Raw genomic sequence first — 14,713 nt, 5'->3', positions numbered from 1 at the left:
ATGTCTGATGTCATGCCGTTGCTCAGCAGAAATCCAGGTGGGTGACATAATTTGTATTCTTTACAGTGTATTCTGCATCGTTATGTTCTGTGCAAATAAAGGCCGAAGTTTCAGGTCGATAGTTTGTTTTCTTTGCCTTTGAGTAAATATTAAGTGCTGTGTGGCACAGAGGTGTTATAAGAAGTTAACGAATATTCTATGTTAAAATCCTTAAATTTCAGACGATTATGTTTAATAGGATCAAAGGACGTACAGTATCGAGTAAAGATAAAGTTTTATGCCTGTTCGTCATTAATGAATTAGGTTGTCAAGGTTTCGTGACAAAGCATAATGTAAAATATACTTGAGTGTTGGAAAATTTTGTTTATGTTTGTATCGGATAGAGATATCATAATATCTAAATTAAATCTAGATCGGCGTGATTTTTCTTTCATTTAAAGTTTGATATTTGCTAGAAGTTCTTATCAGTATTTACGTAATTTCAGTATGATGACGAATCCGTGAAATAAGTCACGATATTAAAATGAAATATGAAATAAAATGAGATCAAGGTATGCCATATAACATTGTAAAAGGAATTAATCTGAAATCATATAGACATCCAATAGCCATGATGAGAAGGGGCGAAACAGCGGGGACAGTGTTAAATTAACTGAGTTGGTTCGATTCCAGGATGATAAATACCCGAGGAAATAATGTGTTAGAATGCCGGGAAGATGTATTGCTCCAAGGAAATATTGTGTTGTAATATCGTGGGAGGCATTTGCAATGTCCAGGGTTCGAGAACCGTTTGGTTTCAGGAATTATTTGATCTCAGACGGCTAGATGTTACGAGAGGTAAATTCATTTGAAATGAGTATATTGTAATCTGTCTTGCTTCAAAGTGATTCTTTCCATGTAGATTTACCGCAGGTAGAAAACCGACAGGTGGTACAGGATAGGAATGCCAAGGCGCTAGCCCGAAGGGTGATGTATTTTTAAATATACTGCGAGCCCGTTATCAGACGACTATCTGGAAGATTTAAGAGGGTCAAAAGAAGTAATAATATCATGTAAACTTCGTAAATGATAGAGATAATATTTTGTATACTGGATTAATGGTTTTTTAGAGGAGGAAGAGTTTGTTACGGTGAAATCTTGATACATTTAGTTTGTTGTGGCAGTAGATTATTAATGTGTGTTGTGGCGAATTTATCGAATGGTACAGGTAATGACGGCACCCGTCTGTGAAGCAACCACAATTGGGAGTTGTGGTTTAGTTGTTAGATGGACTCAGTTCTGGTTGTCTGAGGGACCATCAGGTTATTTGAGTTGTACAGCAGTGGTCTGTAAAGATGTAATGATTTCGGCTAGACACATACATACTTGTATTATTTAGTCGGTGGACCACATGGATAAGTGTGAGTAATGCAAATATTTTAGGGTTAAAATAACATAACAACGCAGAAAATATTTTTGTCATGTCATTAATTCCATTCCTTGTACAAGCAAAGAAATACATCCAACAGGAGAGAGATCACTAGTTACAAAGTCAGCGTATGTTGATGATAGTTGTTTTGGCGAGATTGATGAATTCAGTCAGATGGTTAGTTCAGTCTGCAATGATCAGTGTCCGGTTTATTTTCAATGTTCATGAATTCGGTTAGATGATTAGTTTAGTCTGCAATGATCAGTGTCAGGTTCATATTCAATGTTCATGAATTAAGTTAGACTATTAGTTCAGTCTGCAACGATATGTGTCCGGTTTATTTTCAACATTCATGAATTCGGTTAGACATTTAGTTCAGTCTGCAATGATCAGTGTCTGGTTTATTTTCAACCTTTATGAATTCAGTCAGATGATTAGTTCGGTCTGCAATGATCATTGTCCGGTTTACTTTCAATGTTCTTGAATCCGTTAGATGGTTAGTCCAGTCTGCAATGACCAGTGTCCGGTTTATTTTTAATTTTCATTATTCAAGTTATATGATTAGCTCAGTCTGCAAGGACTTCTGGTTAGTTTATTCTGGTAAGAGTTAACATTTTGTGGATAATCATTACACGATCAGTTTAGTCTGCGATAATAGTGCGTTAGCTATATTTCATTGGTGTTAATTATTAAGGTTAAGAGTTTGTGGTAAAAATATATTTTGGTTTATGATAGCGCTGATCGTAGTTTTTGAGTAGCACATTTCTTCAATGTTCAAGACGTTAGTTGTGATTACTGAAATAAAATAAATTGTTTTCTTATACGCGTGAGACGTTTATTCGTGTTCCTTACTAATGTAGTGGCCATGATGATTGAAATGAACTATAATCCTACATTCTGATGAAGACCTTTTGATTAATACGTCCGCGTTAGTTGCTATTGTAACATGGTGATGCTCATTATAATACCGTCCACTGACGTTACTCTTTTCAGGTCATTTTGTTGGTACCGTTCATAAACGTTCGGATTAAATTAATTATTATTCAGTGAAGCGATAAGATTAATTTTCAGAAATCCGTGCTTATTGGTTTATTCAATTTAAATTAGTTTATTATAAACTAATATCACCTGAAAGTTATTTGTGTGTTAAGTTACATGTAAACTCAAGCTTTTAATTATATTTTATAAATATTGCAGTTCAGTGGAACAATACTCTGTATAATTTTGAATAATTCATTAATAAAGTAAATTTATTCTGGCGCGATCATGTATTTTATAGAGATATTAGGATTTGATTACAGTGAATTTTGGAACACAATGCCTTGCCCAAGTTAACATGTGAAATAAAAATGATTTGTTGTGTATAATGAATAGGTTCAGATATAACTTGAGGTTGTTTAGCTTCGGTTAAGGGTCCTTTCGGTGGATGATATCTTACATGGAATTTGTGATCGGTGGATAACCTTAGTTAAAGAAAAATTCCGAGTTCGGTTACGGAAACTGAATCTTTACTGACCAAGTCAATCGGAAAACGGTGTTACTTGAAATCCGGTAGTAATTTTCAGGTTTCTCTCTTTTTATTGTTTTTGTTATTTAATTATGTTCTGGAATGGCAATTAACGTTTAATTAAATATCAATAAAGTAATTTCTGAGGTCTTCATATTTTTTATTTGTGTCAAATTTGTCAGCTGTTTTTTGTTAATACAACAAATTTTCTTTTATTATTCGATGCTGCACATCTATTGGACGTATTTAATTTGTTTTATAATAAATCCATTTTATCCCACTTCTTAAATTTTATTTCAAGTAATTACATTTCCTTATGCAAACTACCGATTCATTTCAACAAGTGACTGAAGAACCCGGATCCCCCTGAGAACAGAAGAATCTACATTTAAAAGTGCCAGAGGCTGATGTTGAAAATCGGTAAGTAAAGGTGCACTACCAATTTAAGCATTCTCCACAACAAAGAAAATAAGTTGTAAGGTCAAACAAGCGGTTGAAAACCATTCTCACAATTTTTGTTATCAGTTAACTGATTCCGATTAAAGAAAATTCTGCACATGTTCCTTCTCCCAGACAGACTCAGGATTCAGTCTGGTGGTGTTTGAAGATGCTTAGATATACCAGTCTTGTTCAGTTAGACTTACGGCCCGTAAGGGAACTTCTGCGGGACATTTTTGGTACAATTGTGGCCTGGAAAATTCAAAACGTGAGGCGTAAAATCAATACTTTTCTTAATATAAGTACTAGCTGAGTTTCAATATGATTAAAACTTATAAAATATGAATAAAATAAAATACTCTTCCCACACTTGGACGTCATTTGTAATATATATGACATCTGATTAAATAAAATTAAGTAATCAAATGATTAATCGGATTAATGTCCGTGATTCGGGCACCGAAATTCACCTAAATGGATCCCTAGAATTTTTATAGAGCATGATAATTCTCTCTCCCAGGACGTGTACACGAAGCTGCGTACATTTTGAAAACGACTAAGTAGGTAGGAACTGCACCTACAGTAGGTTCATCAGTAACATCACTGATTCTAAAATAACTGACTACATTCCGAATAATATTCGTGCATGAGCATCTCTTCAGCACACCAAACTATACACATGACACACACAAAAAGTACTGATGGAAGCCTCCACATTTACACAATTATCCAATATTTTAAGAAAAAATAGTGGGAAACAAAAGCGAGGATCAAGCTACCATTTGTAGTTTTCCCGATGAGCACTAATTACATCCAATTAATATATGGCTCTTCAATGCTTTTGTGTCTTAACACAAATTGCAGATTCTCACTATCAATGCATGGTATATTACATTGAAAGTGTACTTTTATAATTCTGTACTCATTGACTCTAATACTTGGTTTATGATACTTTCACTTGAGGAACACACGCTTGTTGTTCCAGACCATAGATTATGGAAAGCCTGAAACACAGTACCCCATAGCTTTTAACAACATATATGACACTTGATGGTTCGGACACCAAACCGCCACAATTGTTATAAAACTAAGTGCCTAACCACTCCACAGTTTGTAGGCCAGTACCACACTTCAAGTTTCCAAACACTTCATGTCAATCACGTTTCACAAAAGTTTTAAGTCAAGTCTTTCGCTGTTTTTTCACATGACTACATAAATCTAAGTTTCCCCCTACTCTCTTATGGTACATCTAGATAGGTCCTGAGCGTCATCCAATCACGAGTGGAAAATCCTCTTGCCATTCCAAGAACACGCCTCGAACTTCTGCCTAGTCCCAAAGCAATAACAGAGTGACGTAAATCGGACTCTGAGCTATTCCACATGAATCACGAAAAATTTCCGAGATCTAAATACCAGTTTTCCCATCCGCTTGTACAAAAAATTACTCTAATCACATATGGAGACCTTCCAGTTTACAATATTAATTATATATATGTACTGAACCAATGGACATCTCTGCCATGATGCTGTGATTGCTGTTTTAAGTCGGCAAAATATCAACAGTCCGCGTGCAGGTAATGAATATCGTCATCACTTTACTTCTAGAGCCTATGTTAGAAATAAGATATTATGTGCCGGTACATAGCATCATTATATCAGAATTACTGTTCCTCCCACTACTGTATATAAATTGCTTTTGTTATTAAGATTAAATTAACTCCGGAGGTTGGTCGACTTTCAGAGGTCATGTGTTCATCTCGAAACGTCTTCTCGTTGGAAACTCGCCAGATAATTACTTGCACTCTCAAAGCTGAAGGATCAGCCTCCACTTTCTAGTCAATCACAATCGTAAGATAGAAGCAAGGAGCCAGCTACTGGTGTGTGTTTTATTCGTTCCATAAAAGCGTGTGGTGATGCTCTCTGCGGAAGGCCATTTCGGAATCGAATGCTGTGAATATCCCGGCCCTGGGTGTTTACGACCCACAGTCAACGTGCTAGGGGACGAGTTTAGTGCTGCAGAAAGCTAGGAAATAGTGGTAATACATGTTTATATGTGCTTTAGAGAGAAAATCGGTCCTCTTATTTTGTGTTATCTTCTAATATTTAACGCGCTGAAATCCAGAGTCCTATTTTGAAGATAGTACATAGATTCTATTTTAAAATAATATAAAGTTCTTAAATGAAGCGTCCGTGGCTCAGGAGGTAGCGCGCCAGCCTCTCACCGCTGGGTTCCGTGGTTCAAATTACTGTCACTCCATGTGAGATTTGTGCTAGACAAAGCGGAGGCGGGATAGGTTTTTCTCCGGTACTCCGGTTTTTCCTGTCATATTTCATTTCACCAACACTCTCCCATATCATTTCATTTCATCTCTCAGTCATTAATCGTTGCCCCACAGAACTGCGACAGGCTTCGGCAGCCGGCACAATTCCTATCCTCACCGCTAGATGGGGCTTCTTTCATTACATTCCTGACCGGTCGAATGACTGGAAACAGGCTGTGGATTTCGTTTTCATCAAGTTCTTAACTAGTACCGAGTGGAGTGACCACGCATGTTAACGCACAACGGCTATGGAGCCAAGCTCTGCATTCGGAAAACGCGTGGGTTCGAGCCCCATCGTCGGCTGTCCTAAGAATTTTTTTCTGTGGTTTCCCATTTTAGCTTCCAGGAATATGCCAGGACGACAATTCCTGTCCACAGGCCACGGCCTATTTGTTCCACCTCCTTACCCAATTTCATTGAACTTCATTCAGGAAGGAAATCCGGTCATAAAAACATGCTATTTAAATTCAACTCACCTCATCCCCAACCTCGTATCAAGAAACTTTCTTCAGCTTATGCCAGGGATTTCTGGGGTCGCTGGAGCCTCCCATGCTCATTTTGGTTTTGGCTGGGGGTTTAAGACCGGATGCCCTTCCTGACGTCACGGGATTCTTGAGATGAAAGTCTCGACCCAAGATCGACCGGGATTCAAACCTAAGCCTTGCGGGTAGAAAGCCAGCAGCTATGCCACTGAGATAATCATGCCCCCCCGCCATCAAGAAAAGGTACTAAGGGGCAGATATTTATAGATACATCAAGTTCTTAAGTTGTAACATTATTAAATCAGTCGAACAAAACCAAGAGGTCTGCTCAAAACTTAACGTCACCAACCGACGGATGAATCACCATCACTCCTGCCCTGAGGGACAACATTCTGGTGGTGCACAATTTTTCACCAACGGGACTCGAACCAGCTAGCCACGGTCTCAGACCACAAGAATTTGATGACATAATGGCTACCAGACGGACTGTTCCAAATTTATTCATACCGGGCGAGTTGGCCGTGCTCGTAGAGGCGCGCGGCTGTGAGCTTGCATCCGGGAGATAGTAGGTTCGAATCCCACTATCGGCAGCCCTGAAAATGGTTTTCCGTGGTTTCCCATTTTCACACCAGGCAAATGCTGGGGCTGTACCTTAATTAAGGCCACGGCCGCTTCCTTCCAACTCCTAGGCATTTCCTATCCCATCGTCGCCATAAGACCTGTCTGTGTCGGTGCGACGTAAAGCCCCTAGCAACAACAAAAATTTATTCATCATCAAATCATGCCTTCATAACAATCTTAGTCAAAGCTGAATTTCTTCAGGATACAGCTGCAGCAGTTTACCTAGACAAATATCATACAGTACTCACGGAATATTTAAGCATACCGCTGAAAAAACTGTTCTTTTTTTTTCTTTGGTGGGATATACAACAAGTGGATATTCATGTTACATATTTAATTTTTCAGTCTTGCCTAAGCCACGGACGAGTGAGGTCGCGTTGAGCGGAGGGTCCCGGGAGTGGGAGGTGTGGGTGAAAGTGCCGAGAGCTGGAAGTTTGTGGAGAAGTGTGCCGACTATGATTAGTATAGAGCAGTACAGGGCGACGGTAGGAGGATGGCAGAGAAGAATGAAGAAAGAAGAAATGAAATTAGGAAGGTGTTATAGGGATTTGGAGAGAAAAGGTGAATTATTGCTATCAGCGGCGGTGATTTTAATTTTGCTATGTATTGGGGGGGTCGAATTGAACCCAGGCCCGACCCCTAGTAGAAATGAAGAAAGGGAAAATATGGACGCATTCAAAAGAGCTGTAAAAGAGGCGGTGGAAGAAGTTGGCCCTTTTGAGCAAATTAAAAATATGATTAAGGAACAAACCAGGGAATTTGAAAGAATGGAGGTATGGTTAAGAGAGAAAACGGAAGGCATAACAGTGCAAGTGAGACATAACACCGGAGAAGTGGCAGCATTAAGGGAGGAAATAGGACGAATAGAAAAGGAAAACTTGAAGCTGAGAATAGAAGTGGAAGCAAATACTGTACATCGAAGAAAGAAGTGCTTATTTATCTATGGTGTGCCTGAAGAGTTGAGAGAAGACAAAGTACTGACAACTTACAAAGTTGTGGATTTAATACAGGGGAAGTTGAAACTTAATTTTAGTGAAGTAGATATAGATGATGTGCAGAGGGTGGGAAAAATTAGGGGCAAAAGGCCTATCAAACTAGAACTGTTTTCTACGTTGATGGCTGATGCTGTGGTAAAAAATGCGAGTAACATGCAAAGAGAGAAAATATGGATCAAGAGAGACGTTGGATGGGAGACGATTAGGAACGAGAAAATACTTAGAAAACATAAGTTTCGTGCAATAAATCAAGGTTTGAGAGCGACTATTAAAGGGCAAGAGCTAGTGGTAGCAGGCAGAAATTGGAAGAAAATTTGGACTGTAAATGGACTGATTGACTTAGACAGGAGGATAAAAGAAGACGAAGAAAAAGTGAGTAGTGCAACGAGAGGTAGGAAAGTGAGAAGTGATATCAGTATTAGTATGGACTTAGAGATGAAGGCAAAGCGGGCTGAAGAAGAAGGGAGCAGTGCAGCGAGTAGTGGAGAGAATAGGCAAAATACAAGAAGTAACAGTGTAAGTGTAATTATAGGAAGTAGTTCTGAAAAGTGTCAAGAGAGACAGAGCGAGGTGCTAAGTGGAAGTACGAACAACGGTAAGGAAAGAGCAGTGGACGGACAATGCAGGAGAGAGGCTGAAGAACAAAGGGGTATTGAGGGAAAGGAGAACGAGCAACAAGAAGCCGAGAGAGCTGGGTGTAGTGGTGTAGTTAGACAAGATCAGGGTATAAAAGTAAGACCAAAGTTAACCTATGAGTACCTCGCACAGAATTTGAGTTTGAGCATAGGGAGAGATAGAAGAAGATATACGGACAATATGATGAGAGCTAGGTTAAAAGTAGTAAAAAAACAATAATATAGTGAGTAAGTAAGTAATTAAGGGCGTGGAGGCTGAAATGTTGTGATGGAGAAGTGGTATGCAAGTTATGATATGTTAAAGGGTTGAAAGATGGTGTTGGAGAAGTGGTGGTATATGGCAGTTTGTTGTTATTTGGAGCTGGAGGAGTGATGATAAATGTGGTGTTGGATAAGTGTTGTAATTTGGCTATTGGTAAATTTTGGTTCGGTGGAAGATGGAGTTTTCGGGAGGTAATTATGATGGGTAATAGGATGAATATGAGAGTATGGCAAATTGAGCAAATTATGATATGTTACAGAGTTTAAATGTGGTGTGGGAGAAATGGTGGTATAAGAGGGTGAAGTGTAGTGTTGGAAGTATTGAAGGCTTAGTATTTGAGTTATGCTATGTTATAGGGTTGAAATGTGGTGTTGATGGCTATTTAATTTTTTGGAGCTGGAAACAGGTGAGTTTATTATCATTTTGTATTGTATTGGTGACTGGTATAAATGCGGAGTGATGGCAGACGAGTGTGTGTTAGGGCTGATAGCCTAGTATTTATGATTAGGTGATGTATGGTTTGCTATTATGTGTATTGAGATGGTTTATTTACGGATGATTGCGTGGGAGTTGGGAGGTGGTATATTGTATTGGTGTTTGAAATTTTTGGTTTGTTTGTAATATAGCGAGTAAGTAAGTTATTAAATGTTGTGATGACGAGTGTGTGCTAGGGCTGAAATGTGGTGTTGGAAGTAGAGGTGGTAAATGTGGAAATGTGGTGTTGGAAAGGTATGGAGAAGTGGGGGTGTACTCGTGATGATGTTGAAATGTGGTGTTGGAAAAGTATGAAGAATAGATTTTAAGTGTGGAAAGGGATAAGACTGGAGAAGTGGTGTTTTTGTTTGAATAATTGTCTTGAGGTGTTTTATTAGGTGGAGTTGAAGTTGTAATTGATTATCATTTTGTATTGTATTGGTGACTGGTATAAAGGCGGAGTGATGGCAGACGAGTGTGTGTTAGGGCTGGAAGCTTAGTATTTATGATTAGGTGATGTATGGTTTGCTATTATGTGTATTGAGATGGTTTATTTACGGATGATTGCGTGGGAGTTGGGAGGTGGTTTTGTGTTTGGCATGACTATTTAATTTTTGGAGCTGGAGAGAGGTGAGTTTATTATCATTTTGTAAATTTAGGTTTGTTTGTAATATAGCGAGTAAGTAAGTTATTAAATGTTGTGAGGACGAGTGTGTGCTAGGGCTGAAATGTGGTGTTGGAAGTAGAGGTGGTAAATGTTGAAATGTGGTGTTGGAAAGGTATGGAGAAGTGGTGGAGTACTCATGAGTAAGTTGTATTGAATGTGATGATGGTATACGAGTGGGTGGTATTTGTAGATGTTGAAAGGTGGTGTTGGAAAAGTATGAAGTTGTAGTAATGTAATTTTGGCTATTTGTAAATTTTGGTTTGGTGGAAGATGGAGTTTTCGGTAGGTAATTATGATGGGTAATAGGAGGAGTATGAGTGTAGGGTAAATTGAATAAGTTATGATATGTGATATGTCTGTTAAATAGATTGTGTGAGTGTAATTGTCGGAGAAGTAGAAGTGGTATATATAGAAATGAGGTGTTGGAAATGTGGTTATGAGGTGAGGTATGGTTTGGTATCGAGATGGTTTATTTACGGCTGAATTCGTAGGAGTTGGGAGGTGGTATTGTGTCTGGTATGAGTATTGAATTTTTAGAGTTGGAGAGAGATGATTTATTATCATTTTGTAAATTTTGGTTTGTTTGTGCAGAAGGGACGAAGAAATATGTTGTTGGAGAGGTGTTGGTATATGATTGCCGAAATTTCAATGTTATTATGGAGTGTTATGAAGGAATGAAATGAAATGAAGCAATATTACCGAGGTTTTGTGAAAGTTGTGGTATGGTGGATTGGAATGTAATGACGGAATATTGTTGTTATTTTGGCTGGTTTGGTATGTATTTGTGTAATGTTGCTGTGGTAGTTTATTTTGGAGTAGGTCAGGGAACAATAAAGCTGACGAAAATGCTGAAGGTAAACATAGGCATGGTTGGCCTGAGCACAAAGCAGAGTAGGTCAAACAGAAAAACAATGGCGGTGTGGGAATGTGCTGAGTAAGAAAGAACAGTTGGTGGAAGGTGTAGTCTTGCCCCGGGATCACATATGAGATATATTGCAAGTAAGGCAAACGGTTCGAGGGAATCTACCGTTGGCCAGTTGATTATTAATATTATTATTCCTTTATTATTAGTGTTTTATTATATTATTATTATTATTATTATTATTATTATTATTATTATTATATTATTTGTTTATTTATTCAGCTATTTAGTTAGTTGTAGGGTGGCTTAGGTAAGACTCTATTGTGAACATGTATTGGGGCTAAACGCCTGTGTTGTTCATCAATAAATATGTCATAAATAAATATTTAATTTTTAAGTTCATTAGGGAATTGACTTTTGCTAATTATTTATTAACGTCACACTAACTCATAAGGAGACCTTTGGGTCGACAATTTTATTGGTACTTCATGTAGTAGGTAAATAGCAGATAATATGGATGACGAAATGGCGATATAATAAATCGCACTTTCTATCATTCGCAGGAAAATAAAAATTGGAAAATTAAATAACTATTTGTATTCGTATTATAATCTAACATACACCTCGTCAGAGGTAGTCTAGTCATAACGCATATGCCTAGGGATCACGTGGTTTGCTGCACTGGAATTGCGTTCCGATCCGGGGAGAAATTTTTATTTTTACACATTAACAATACAGTGAATATTACTTTACAGGAACGGCACGTTAATTAAGTAGAGATAATTAAAAAATAACGTCGCAGAACGTAGTAATTCCCCCCAGCCATCCCACGATCCGCAGGTAGAAATGCAAACCCTACTAACACGTACAGCGAATAGTGGAGCAAGATTACTGTGCACAGACATTAATACAAAGATGGATATAATTCAGGGAGTAATAAAATATTGGTTTAGGTTAAAAAGAGGAGGAGGGGAAGAATTTCTTGATAGAGTTTACCGACACCAAATGAGGTACCAGGATAGGTACTAGGCGGTAAACTTAAAGGAATTATTAGAAGGAATCGGAACGGGGAACTATCGGGACAACAATTTAGAAGAAACAGAAGTCTGTAGGAAAGTGGCACAGAGAGTAGCAGATAGCGAAATACATACAGATGCCAAGAGCTGAGGGTAATAATATGAGAGCTCTGGAGGAATTCATGAATATATATCCAGCTATGACAATAATACATGATAAATTAACCAATATAGAGTAGAGGGGAATGATATGGTGGCTGATGGGAGTTCATACAAATAAGCCATTTAAAGGGCAAATATATGTTTATTGTGTGAGAAGGAGTTAGGAAGTGTACATTTCCTGAGACAGTGTGAAAGTACAAGGGCATTACAGGTTAAATACTTGGAATTAGAAGTGTTAAATAAAATAAAAAGAGAATCTGAATCTGACTCTTGTCAAATTATCGAACAGGAAATGGAGAAGGCCAGGGAATCTATCGAAATTAATGATAATTGTTAAGCAAACGTACACTGGAATAGCTATTTTCTCACAAATGGTTGAGAAATACACTATATTAATTTGAAACAATGATATACAATGAGTCTAATACATGAAAGCCAACGGCCGTAGCCGTGTTGAAACACCGGATCCCGTGAGATCTCCGAAGTTAAGCAACATTGGGCGTGGTCAGGAGTTGGATGGGTTGCCACGCGCTGTTGGTGGGGGGTAAGGGAATGGAGGAGCGGAAAGGAACTGGCCACCCTACCGCACGTAAACTCCGGCTCAGGAACACCTCTGCGGAGATTCGGACCTGCCTTCGGGCAGAATAACCCTTACCTTACCTATACATGAAAATTCAAAGGTGTCGGTGATTGGAACATCTGAGGATCTCCTTTTCAGATAGGTTTCCGGCGATGAAAAGACGAGGACTGAGAAGGAAGGGTCGTAGCCTTAAATGGGGAACCATGGAACACCATAATCAGGGTTGCCGACAGAGATATTAGATTCGTCCATCTTCCGAAGGCAAGGTCACAACTACCCTTCTATACCCTGCAGCCAACTCGTTTGGTATCAAATAAAAAAATGCCTTATATATTTGATTATGTGCACTTTCTCTGCTCCCAGAACTGAAGATAGTCAAGTGTGTACTTGTTCTTGACTGATAGGCCTATGTCTGCAGCTGGCTTAGAGATAATATTCGTAAGTGAACTAGAGAACACGATATACGCTTGGTCTTGGTAACCAAGACATAAACTTTCACGGAAGAAAATTGTTCATAGCGCAGCAATAGATTACTCGCGAATTGAATGCTGGGTAACAACGAAGTGTGAGTAACCATATCATCCAGGATCGTCTACCCGCACCGTCCCACTTGGGAAGCACTACTCACCGCACGTCACAAGGCAAAGGCAATAACATTGGCAGAGGAAGACCTCAATTGAACACTCAAAGCCTGGACAAATGAGTCGTGGTACCGGATTGTACACACCGATGGCGGGGTACGAATGCGTCACCAATCACTCGAGGATTCTATTGGCAGCATTATATAATTCAGGCCAGAGATGGCTGTGTCATCGTATAAGGGTTGTTCCCGTTGGATGAAATGGGACCCCTGGTAAATCTGGTAACGTCCCTCACCGACGAACGATACAGGAACCTGGTTTCAGATCATATTCACTCATTTGTTCACCTTCTGAACACTGCAAACATGACGGGACTCCTCAGTCCTTTTAAATAATCTTGTGAGAGATGGCAACATCAATCACGCACGATATGCAGCAGTTATCTGGCTTGCGTATAATATGCAGTATTGGTCAGGCCATGATGGTGTATGGTAGAGCAAAAGAAAGATATGTAATATTATTTCTACTATTCGAGTGGTAATCTAGCATTTTCTCCCCTAAATGAATGCCTAAAGCAACAACATCCGTCTGTATGAACTTGCTCATCACGTAGTATTTTGAATTCTGGTCGGCGGTTGCAGAGCAGGCTTCGACCTACAGATGGTCAAGGCTGATCCGTGGTTCGACAGCTCTGCACTCCGACCGATCAACCGAGCAGAGGAGGAGTGGCCACGGCCCTACCGTGGATCTACGCCTCTGCATTCGGGAGACGGAGAGGAACTGGTCCCACCGTCGGCTGTCCTGAGAATGGTTCCCGCAGTTTTCCATTCTCCTGCAATAAAGTGAATGACGGGGCAATTCCTAGTACAGGCCACGGCTACCAGCACTCTCACCTTCTCCGCACATCTCCTGGCCTGAGAGACGGCGTCACCGTCTACGAGGCCCGCCTCCCCCCTACCCCCTCAGGGAAGGAATGAAGACATTTTAGTAGTAGTAGTAAATTTTGGTGGTAATATACTGTGGACTTTTAAGTCTAGCCATATACCAGAGATAACAAGGAGTTGTTGAGGTTAAGTTTTTGAAGTTGCTAAATGTATTGGTATCCACGGGTTATTGAACAACCTGTCCATTGCAAATAGCATTAGTGCCAACTGCAAATTATTATTTAAGCTTTATTTCATCATTATAACATTAATTTCATGTTGGTTGCACTGTGACCCGTCTCTCCGCTCTCGTCGTCCAAGTCAGTCAACGGTGACACCTGTCAACAACATTTTGTACTACACGGTAGTTGACCCTGGCGATGGTGATTTTACTCGAATCTGTACTCATTGTCCAGTCTGGACCAAGTGGCCCCATGGAAGGCCCATTGCTTGTAAATGATGGAATACCCTCAAGTATGGCACCGTCAATCTGGCCGCGATCAAATGCACCAAGATCTCGTGCCTTACCCATCCTGTGCTGACCTGTTACACGGTCTGTACGAGGTCTGACGATATCGCAGTCAAGTATCAACTATCGCATTGAAATCACCCATTAATATTATCCTATTTATGCTGTTGACGACGATTTTACTCAGTGCTTCATCAAACCTGTTAACTTCATCCTCTAATAGTGCGTTTATTGATTCGTGGTTATTAAAATTTTAGTTGCTCATGGCTGATTTGACCACCTGTATGGCTGGTTCCCTTTTTAATACTTA

This window comes from Anabrus simplex, chromosome 3 (genome assembly GCF_040414725.1).
Source record: "Anabrus simplex isolate iqAnaSimp1 chromosome 3, ASM4041472v1, whole genome shotgun sequence".
Lineage (NCBI taxonomy): Eukaryota > Metazoa > Arthropoda > Insecta > Orthoptera > Tettigoniidae > Anabrus > Anabrus simplex.
The sequence above is the reverse complement of the archived record's forward strand: the minus strand, read 5'-3'. Positions refer to the sequence as shown.